The 10151-nt window shown below is 45.3% G+C and overlaps 3 non-coding genes across 3 annotated transcripts; all 3 read left to right on the top strand.

Moving 5' to 3' along the window:
- The first annotated feature begins 268 nt into the window (after positions 1-268).
- Trnas-gga (transfer RNA serine (anticodon GGA)) lies at positions 269-341 on the top strand. The gene has a single exon. It is a non-coding gene; the product is annotated as a tRNA-Ser (tRNA).
- A 2530-nt stretch (positions 342-2871) lies between these two features.
- On the top strand, positions 2872-2944 carry Trnas-gga (transfer RNA serine (anticodon GGA)). The gene has a single exon. It is a non-coding gene; the product is annotated as a tRNA-Ser (tRNA).
- A 2526-nt stretch (positions 2945-5470) lies between these two features.
- Trnas-gga (transfer RNA serine (anticodon GGA)) lies at positions 5471-5543 on the top strand. Its single transcript has one exon. It is a non-coding gene; the product is annotated as a tRNA-Ser (tRNA).
- Positions 5544-10151: the final 4608 nt, after the last annotated feature.

The following is a 10151-nucleotide window of genomic DNA, read 5'->3' as shown; positions in this document are numbered from 1 at the left end:
ATTCTAACGAGCCCGTCATTTCATATTCTGATTTGCTACATGCATAGCGAGGGCCTTTGTTATTGCAGTCTTGGTGCCATAGGGAGCTTAAGAGGGTTCAACGCTGGTTGACAACTCTCGACAAGTCGCAGACAATCGAGTAACGTAGCTGGGATTAACAAGAAGGTCCCCTTCACCCCGAGAAGTCAGAGTGGCGCTGGATACCACCCCCAAGCAAAGGAAAAAATTACATTGACATAAATACCCCAGAAAGCGGGGGGAAATCGCCCCGCCGGTAGCGTAGTGGTTATCGCACCAGACCGGAATTCTGGAGGTCGTGGGATCGGATCCCACCTGGCGGGCATTTTTTCTCCGCTTTATTTCTTTCCAAATTCTTTATCTGTTTCAATGGCCAACCACAACCTCCTTTTTGCTTTCCGAGGTTTTCTTGGCTGTTAACCCTTATTTCTGTATTATTTCTATGAGAACCTCATTTCCTATTCTGATTCGCTACATGAAGAGCGAGGGCCTCATTTATGGCAGTCTTGGTGCCATAGGGAGCTTAAGACGGTTCAACGCTGGTTGACCACTCTCGATAAGTCGCAGACACTCGATTCACGGGGAGGGGATTAACAAGAAGGTCCTCTTCAGCCCGAGAAGTCATAGTGGCGCTGGCTATCACCCCCAAGCAAAGGAAAAAATACATTGACATAAATACCCAGAAAGCGGGGGGGAAAATCGCCCTGCGGTAGCGTAGTGGTTATCACACCGGACCGGTATTCTGGAGGTCGTGGGTTCGGATCCCACCTGGCGGGCATTTTTTCTCCGCTTTCTTTCTTTCTTTCTTTCCAAATTCTTTATCTGTTTCAATGACCTACCACAACCTCCCCTTTGCTTTCCGAGGTTTTCTTGGTGGTCAACACTTATTTCTGTGTTATTTCTATGAGCCCCTCATTTCCTATTCTGATTCGCTACATGCAAAGCGAGGTCCTCTGTTATGGCAGTCTTGGTGCCATAGGGAGCTTGAGACTGATCAACGCTGGTTGACCAATCTCGACAAGTCGCAGACACTCGAGTCACTGCGCGGGAATTAAGAAGAAGGTCCCCTTCACTCCGAGAAGTCAGAGTTGGGCTGGCTACCACCCCCAAGCAAGGGAAAAAATTACATTGACATAAATACCCCAGAAAGCGGGCGGAAAAATCGCCCCGCCGGTAGCGTAGTGGTTATCGCACCAGACCGGTATTCTGGAGGTCGTGGGTTCGGATCCCACCTGGCGGGCAGTTTTTCTCCGCTTTCTTTCTTTCTTTACAAATTCTTTATCTGTTTCAATGACCTACCACAAGCTCCCCTTTCTTTGCGAAGTTTTCTTGGCTGTCAACCCTTATCTCTGTGTTATTTCTATGACCCCCTCATTTCCGATTCTGATTCGCTACATGCATACCGAGGGCCTCTGTTATGGCAGTCTTGGTGCCATAGGGAGCTTAAGACGGTTCAACACTGGTGGACCACTCTCGACAAGTCGCGGACACTCGATTCACGGCGCGGAGATTAACCAGAAGGTCCCCTTAACCCCGATAAGTCAGAGTGGCGGTTGCTACCACCCCCAAGCAAGGGAAAAAATTACATTGACATAAATACCCCAGAAAGCGTGCGCAAAAATCGCCCCTCTGGTAGCGTAGTGGTTATCGCACCAGACCGGTATTCTGGAGGTCGTGGGCTCGGATCCCACCAGGCGGGCATTTTTTCTCCGCTTTCTTTCCTTCTTTACAAATTTTTTACAGAAAATTACAGAATGCGGTCTCAAAACAGGTCTCTATAAAGTAGTATGATGGCGGATCGTTCACCCTCTCTCTAGATGTACCCCCAAACACACGCCTTGTGGCTCCTGAACGGCTCCTTTTGGATACCCCAATCATGGTCGTATTAGAGTGCCCTCGTCACAACTTCACCTGTGCATATCGTGCTAAGTGAACGCTCACAGTGCAGTGCAGACTTTATATGAACAATCTTCCCCTCCCCTTTTCCCCGTGTCCCACACCAGGGCCTATTGGCCTCCTCCTATAAAAAAGTCATCCTTTCCTTTCCTATCTGTTTCAATGACCTACCACAACCTCCCCTTTGCTTTCCGAGGCTTTCTTGGCGGCCAAGCCTGATTTCTGTGTTATTTCTACGAGCCCCTCATTTCCTATTCTGATTCGCTACTAGCATAGCGAGGGCCTCTGTTATGGCAGTCTTGGTTCCATAGGGAGCTTAAGAGGGTTCAACGCTGGTTGACCCCTCTCGACAAGTCGCAGACAATCAAGTAACGTCGCTGGGATTAACAAGAAGGTCCCCTTCACCCCGAGAAGTCAGAGTTGGGCTGGCTACCACCCCCAAGCAAGGGAAAAAATCACATTGACATAAATACTCCAGAAAGTGGGCGGGAAAATCGCCCCACCGTAGCGTAGTGGTTATCGCAGCAGACCGGTATTCTGGAGGTCGTGGGTTCGGATCCAACCTGGCGGGAATTTTTTCTACGCTTTCTTTCTTACTTTCCAAATTCTTTATCTGTTTCAATGACATACCACAGCCTCCTCTTTGCTTTCCGAGGTTTTCTTGGCTGCCAACCCTTATATCTGTGTTATTTGTATGAGCCCGTCATTTCATATTCTGATTTGCTACATGCATAGCGAGGGCCTCTGTTATGGCAGTCATGGTGCTATTGGGAGCTTAAGAGGGTTCAACGCTGGTTGACCACTCTCGACAAGCCGCAGACACTCGAGTAACGTCGCTGGGATTAACAAGAAGGTCCCCTTCACCCCGAGAAGTCAGAGTGGCGCTGGATACCACCCCCAAGCAAAGGAAAAAATTACATTGACATAAATACCCCAGAAAGCGGGGGGGAAATCGCCCCGCCGGTAGCGTAGTGGTTATCGCACCAGACCGGAATTCTGGAGGTCGTGGGTTCGGATCCCACCTGGCGGGCATTTTTTCTCCGCTTTATTTCTTTCCAAATTCTTTATCTGTTTCAATGGCCAACCACAACCTCCTTTTTGCTTTCCGAGGTTTTCTTGGCTGTTAACCCTTATTTCTGTATTATTTCTATGAGAACCTCATTTCCTATTCTGATTCGCTACATGAAGAGCGAGGGCCTCATTTATGGCAGTCTTGGTGCCATAGGGAGCTTAAGACGGTTCAACGCTGGTTGACCACTCTCGATAAGTCGCAGACACTCGATTCACGGGGAGGGGATTAACAAGAAGGTCCTCTTCAGCCCGAGAAGTCATAGTGGCGCTGGCTATCACCCCCAAGCAAAGGAAAAAATACATTGACATAAATACCCAGAAAGCGGGGGGGAAAATCGCCCTGCGGTAGCGTAGTGGTTATCACACCGGACCGGTATTCTGGAGGTCGTGGGTTCGGATCCCACCTGGCGGGCATTTTTTCTCCGCTTTCTTTCTTTCTTTCCAAATTCTTTATCTGTTTCAATGACCTACCACAACCTCCCCTTTGCTTTCCGAGGTTTTCTTGGTGGTCAACACTTATTTCTGTGTTATTTCTATGAGCCCCTCATTTCCTATTCTGATTCGCTACATGCAAAGCGAGGTCCTCTGTTATGGCAGTCTTGGTGCCATAGGGAGCTTGAGACTGATCAACGCTGGTTGACCAATCTCGACAAGTCGCAGACACTCGAGTCACTGCGCGGGAATTAAGAAGAAGGTCCCCTTCACTCCGAGAAGTCAGAGTTGGGCTGGCTACCACCCCCAAGCAAGGGAAAAAATTACATTGACATAAATACCCCAGAAAGCGGGCGGAAAAATCGCCCCGCCGGTAGCGTAGTGGTTATCGCACCAGACCGGTATTCTGGAGGTCGTGGGTTCGGATCCCACCTGGCGGGCAGTTTTTCTCCGCTTTCTTTCTTTCTTTACAAATTCTTTATCTGTTTCAATGACCTACCACAAGCTCCCCTTTCTTTGCGAAGTTTTCTTGGCTGTCAACCCTTATCTCTGTGTTATTTCTATGACCCCCTCATTTCCGATTCTGATTCGCTACATGCATACCGAGGGCCTCTGTTATGGCAGTCTTGGTGCCATAGGGAGCTTAAGACGGTTCAACACTGGTGGACCACTCTCGACAAGTCGCGGACACTCGATTCACGGCGCGGAGATTAACCAGAAGGTCCCCTTAACCCCGATAAGTCAGAGTGGCGGTTGCTACCACCCCCAAGCAAGGGAAAAAATTACATTGACATAAATACCCCAGAAAGCGTGCGCAAAAATCGCCCCTCTGGTAGCGTAGTGGTTATCGCACCAGACCGGTATTCTGGAGGTCGTGGGCTCGGATCCCACCAGGCGGGCATTTTTTCTCCGCTTTCTTTCCTTCTTTACAAATTTTTTACAGAAAATTACAGAATGCGGTCTCAAAACAGGTCTCTATAAAGTAGTATGATGGCGGATCGTTCACCCTCTCTCTAGATGTACCCCCAAACACACGCCTTGTGGCTCCTGAACGGCTCCTTTTGGATACCCCAATCATGGTCGTATTAGAGTGCCCTCGTCACAACTTCACCTGTGCATATCGTGCTAAGTGAACGCTCACAGTGCAGTGCAGACTTTATATGAACAATCTTCCCCTCCCCTTTTCCCCGTGTCCCACACCAGGGCCTATTGGCCTCCTCCTATAAAAAAGTCATCCTTTCCTTTCCTATCTGTTTCAATGACCTACCACAACATCCCCTTTGCTTTCCGAGGCTTTCTTGGCGGCCAAGCCTGATTTCTGTGTTATTTCTACGAGCCCCTCATTTCCTATTCTGATTCGCTAGTAGCATAGCGAGGGCCTCTGTTATGGCAGTCTTGGTTCCATAGGGAGCTTAAGAGGGTTCAACGCTGGTTGACCCCTCTCGACAAGTCGCAGACAATCGAGTAACGTCGCTGGGATTAACAAGAAGGTCCCCTTCACCCCGAGAAGTCAGAGTTGGGCTGGCTACCACCCCCAAGCAAGGGAAAAAATCACATTGACATAAATACTCCAGAAAGTGGGCGGGAAAATCGCCCCACCGTAGCGTAGTGGTTATCGCAGCAGACCGGTATTCTGGAGTTCGTGGGTTCGGATCCAACCTGGCGGGAATTTTTTCTACGCTTTCTTTCTTACTTTCCAAATTCTTTATCTGTTTCAATGACATACCACAGCCTCCTCTTTGCTTTCCGAGGTTTTCTTGGCTGCCAACCCTTATATCTGTGTTATTTCTATGAGCCCGTCATTTCATATTCTGATTTGCTACATGCATAGCGAGGGCCTCTGTTATGGCAGTCATGGTGCTATAGGGAGCTTAAGAGGGTTCAACGCTGGTTGACCACTCTCGACAAGCCGCAGACACTCGAGTAACGTCGCTGGGATTAACAAGAAGGTCCCCTTCACCCCGAGAAGTCAGAGTGGCGCTGGATACCACCCCCAAGCAAAGGAAAAAATTACATTGACATAAATACCCCAGAAAGCGGGGGGGAAATCGCCCCGCCGGTAGCGTAGTGGTTATCGCACCAGACCGGAATTCTGGAGGTCGTGGGTTCGGATCCCACCTGGCGAGCATTTTTTCTCCACTTCCTTTCTTTCCAAACTCTTTATCTGTTTCAATGACCTACCACAACCTCCCCTTTGCTTTCCGAGGTTTTCTAGGCTGCCAACCCTTATTTCTGTGTTATTTTTATGAGCCCCTCATTTCCTCTTCTGATTCGCTACATGCAAAGCGAGGTCCTCTCTTATGGCAGTCTTCATGCCATAGGGAGCTTGAGACGTTTCAACGCTGGTTGACCAATCTCGACAAGTCGCAGACACTCGTGTCACTGCGCGGGAATTAACAAGAAGGTCCCCTTCACTCCGAGAAGTCAGAGTTGGGCTGGCTACCACCCCCAAGCAAGGGAAAAAATTATATTGACATAAATACCCCATAAAGCGGGCTGAATAATCGCCCCGCCGGTAGCGTAGTGGTTATCGCACCATACCGGTATTCTGCAGGTCGTGGGTTCAGATCCCACCAGGCGGGCATTTTTTCTCCGCTTTCTTTCTTTCTTTACAAATTCTTTATCTGTTTAAATGACCTACCACAACCCCCACTTTGCTTTCCGAGGTTTTCTTGGCTGTCAACCCTTATCTCTGTGTTATTTCTATGACCCCCTCATTTCCTATTCTGATTCGCTACATGCATAGCGAGGGCCTCTGTTATGGCAGTCTTGGTGCCATAGAGAGCTTGAGACGGTTCAACGCTGGTTGACCACTCTCGACAAGTCGCAGACACTCGAGTCACTGCGGGGGAATTACAAAAAGGTCCCCTTCACTCCGAGAAGTCAAAGTTGGGCTGGCTACCACCCCCAAGCAAGGGAAAAAATTACATTGACACAAATTCCCCAGAAAGCGGGCGGAAAAATCGCTCCGCCGGTAGCGTAGTGGTTATCGCACCAGACCGGTATTCTGGAGGTCATGGGTTCGGAACCACCAGGCGGGCATTTTTTCTCCGCTTTTTCCTTTCTTTACAAATTCTTTATCTGTTTCAATGACCTACCACAACCTCCCCTTTGCTTTCCGAGGTTTTGTTGGCTGTCAACACTTATCTCTGTGTTATTTTTATGACCCCCTCATTTCCGATTCTTATTCGCTACATGTATAGCGAGGGCCTCTGTTATGGCAGTCTTGGTGCCATAGGGAGCTTAAGACGGTTCAACGCTGGTGGACCACTCTCGACCCGCCGTAGGCACTCGAGGCACGGCCCGGTTATTAAAGAAAAGGTCCCCTTCAAGCCGAGAATTCGGAGTCGCGCTGACTACCACCCCCAACCACAGGAAAAAATTACATTGACATAAATACCTCAGAAAGCGTGCGGAAAAATCTCCCCGCCGGTAGCGTTGTGGTTATCGCACTAGACCGGTATTCTGGAAGTCGTGGGTTCGGATCCCACCAGGCGGGCATTTTTTCCCCGCTTTCTTCTTTGAAATTCTCTATCTGTTTCAATCACCTACCACATCCTCCCCTTTCCCTTTGCTTTCCGAGGTTTTCTTGACTGCCAACCCTTATCAATATTTATATATATATATATATATATATATATATATATATATATATATATATATATATATATATATATATATGTATATATATATATATATATATATATATATATATATATACATATATATATATATATATATATATACACACACGAGAAAGCAGAAAAAATAAAATTTTAGTGATGTGTCAGCAAGATGACTTCCATTGAGTCAAGAATGGGTTGATTTCCGGTTTTCTTTTATTTTTCCGCTGCCTACCAACCATGATCTCCTTGCACAAGCTCTCAATTCCCTTACCCTGTCTTCGACCTTGCTACATTTTTTTTATATATAACCCTGAACCAACTTATTCTGTTTCATGGAGAAGGAACGTCCTTTTCCTGAAACGTCCGTAAACCGTGTGTTTTCTGTTTTTCTGGTGTGTCTCGGTCTTCACGTACCCCATTTTCTCGCGCCCAAAGTGAGTTTTTACGTTTCCAGGCAATATAAATAAACATATATATATATATATATATATATATATATATATATATATATATATATATATATATATATATTTATATTGCGAGAGGGATGCAGGAAAGCAGGCCTAATGCAGGGCGGTGTTTACTCCGGCGGTCGTTACTCAGCAGCCAGCAGAACCAGCGAAATCCGATGATGATTACGATCGCGTGAGCCCCAGCGATACGATGATGACACCAAACGATGCGTGGGCGAGGCGATGCTGATGATACTGTGTTTGGACACAATAGGGTGAATGACCAGTCAAGCAATCAATGTGAAGACAGCGCTTATAATATATATATATATATATACAGAAAGATAGGTTAGCAGTCTACAACGCCAAAGGAGGCATAGGGGTGTGGTTAGGCTCTTTTCTTTATCACTACGGTTAATTAAGTAAACTTTTTTTTAATTATACAGAAGAAAGAAAGAAAGAAAAACACGCGTCCAGAGTGGGGACCGAACCCACGCCTTTCGATTACATGTCGAATGCCTTACCAATTCGGTAATTGGTAAGGCATTGGTAAGGCATTCGGAATTGGTAAAACATTCGACATGTAATCGAAAGGCGTGGGTTCGGTCCCCACTCTGGACGCGTGTTTTTCTTTCTTTCTTTCTTCTGTATAATTAAAAAAAATGTTTACCTAATTACCCGTAGTGAGAAAGATAAGAGCTTAACCACACCCCTATGCCTCCTTTGGCGTTGTAGACTGCTGACCTATCTTTCTGTATTTCCTCAGCGAGCTCCTCATTTCCTTACTATATATATATATATATTTATATATATATATATTTATATATACACCTATATGTGTGTGTGTGAGTGCGTGCGTGCGGGTGTGTTTTCTGCCCTCTCATCTAGCCACTTTACTTCACCACTTCCTTGGGGAGTAGCCCCAAAATAGGGGGCATGGTTGCTGATTATGGCTGGGACGTCTTTGTACTAACGTGGTGTAAAAGGCGATATGGCAATCTACCCCAAATATTCTGATGAGAGTAAAACTTAACAAAAGCAAACTTTACCAAAGATCACAAGAATCGCTCAAAGTGGGGTTCCTCCTTCTTAATGGCTCTTTCTTTACTATTCTAAAAGTCCACAACAAAATTGAAGACAAGTCGTTCAACAAATGCCAGAAGAGCTACAAAACTGCCATTTTTTACACAAAAAATGTCAGTTAGATATTTGTGTCACCCAAAATTACCTGGGCTTTATCCAGGTGTTTTTAAGCGCAGAAACATTTGTTAGGACAGCTTTGAAGGCCTGTGACCAGGTTGTCCACCTTATTTTATGTGAGCCCATCAATGTGCGTCAAATGGTGGTAGACTGGTCTACCATTGCTCAACTGTTGTTTAAAAGTGAGGTGTCTAGAAGTGGATATAATTATTGTGGTAAATTTAAATAATTGTAATTGTAGGAGGCGTGCTTTATGTCGGCAGGTAACCGCTCTCAAACCACCTCAAACAACGTTTTTAAATAGCGCTTACGGAGGTGTAATACAGCTTTTTCTATGTCTTCGTCTGGTATTAGTTGTTCTTAATTTCATGCAAATTTGACACCTTGCACTCATCTTCTTGGATAATTGTCGCAGCCAAAATTCGTCTACGGCAGAAAGACTTTAATGATGCCTTTCCTTAGCGTTATTGAGATTACAGCTAAATCAGTATGTGCAATTCTGAAGAATAGTGAATTGACAAAAAAATAAAACACATATGTTCGGAGATACACAGTACGTTATCGTGCCGAAGTCATGAAATTTCAAGCAATAAACCTCGTCAGTGTAATACAACTGTTGATATGTGCGGCGTTTTAAAAAGCACGCATGTCAAAACATAGCCTTCTTCCTTTCAGAGTTTGCTTCCTTAACAAAGTTCTGAAGCTTAGCTTTGAACTAAAAAGTTTCTCTTAATTGTTTCTTTTGCTCCAAAATACCGCTTCTTCCTTATTTTTTTTTGCGTGCGTGGGGTACGTCTCAGTATATACTAACTAAAGATTGTGCGTTTTTTAAATTTTTGCGGATTTAAAGCCTGTTAGAAACAATACATGCATCAAATACCGAAATTTTAAATCGACCAACACGCTATTTAAAAAAGCGGCAAGGTTTTAAAATAAAAATGATGTGCATACAAACATCAGCAAAGCTTAGTGTGCTGTGCGTGCTTTCAAAAACGTTTCGAACAAATACTCTGGCTCTGATTATTGACCAAACGGCCAATATTGTTTTACAGTGCCACGCAGTTCTGCCTTGAAGAATGGAAAAGTTTAACTTGTGATAAATAATATAGAGTCAACGAAAGAGGCCGATGACTTCGCAAATTGCACCCTTGCCAGCGTTCGAAACACTCTAGAATAAAACATTTTATATCGGAGTGCATATTCATGTTTATATTAATCACGTAATGGCCTCTTGGCGTTTAAGAGGCAAGTGGTGATTGAAAACAATACATAAATTTATAACAAGACCGGGGTTTTAGCAAAGTTTATTAGAAGGGATGAGCAGAGAAGATTCAGGTTTGCATGCCTTGTTTATGTTTTACATAAATGTGCATCACACTCACTCTTTCACTGCATATGTAAAACGTTAGCGTATAATGATCACCCCAAAGAGCATATTCTTGTTAAAAAGTAGACA

The sequence above is a fragment of the Haemaphysalis longicornis genome, unplaced genomic scaffold (assembly GCF_048455015.1).
Source record: "Haemaphysalis longicornis isolate Haplotype H1 unplaced genomic scaffold, Haemaphysalis longicornis Haplotype H1 scaffold_6, whole genome shotgun sequence".
In the NCBI taxonomy this organism is placed as follows: domain Eukaryota; kingdom Metazoa; phylum Arthropoda; class Arachnida; order Ixodida; family Ixodidae; genus Haemaphysalis; species Haemaphysalis longicornis.
Note: the sequence above shows the minus strand (reverse complement) of the source record. Positions and strands in the feature narration are given on the sequence as shown.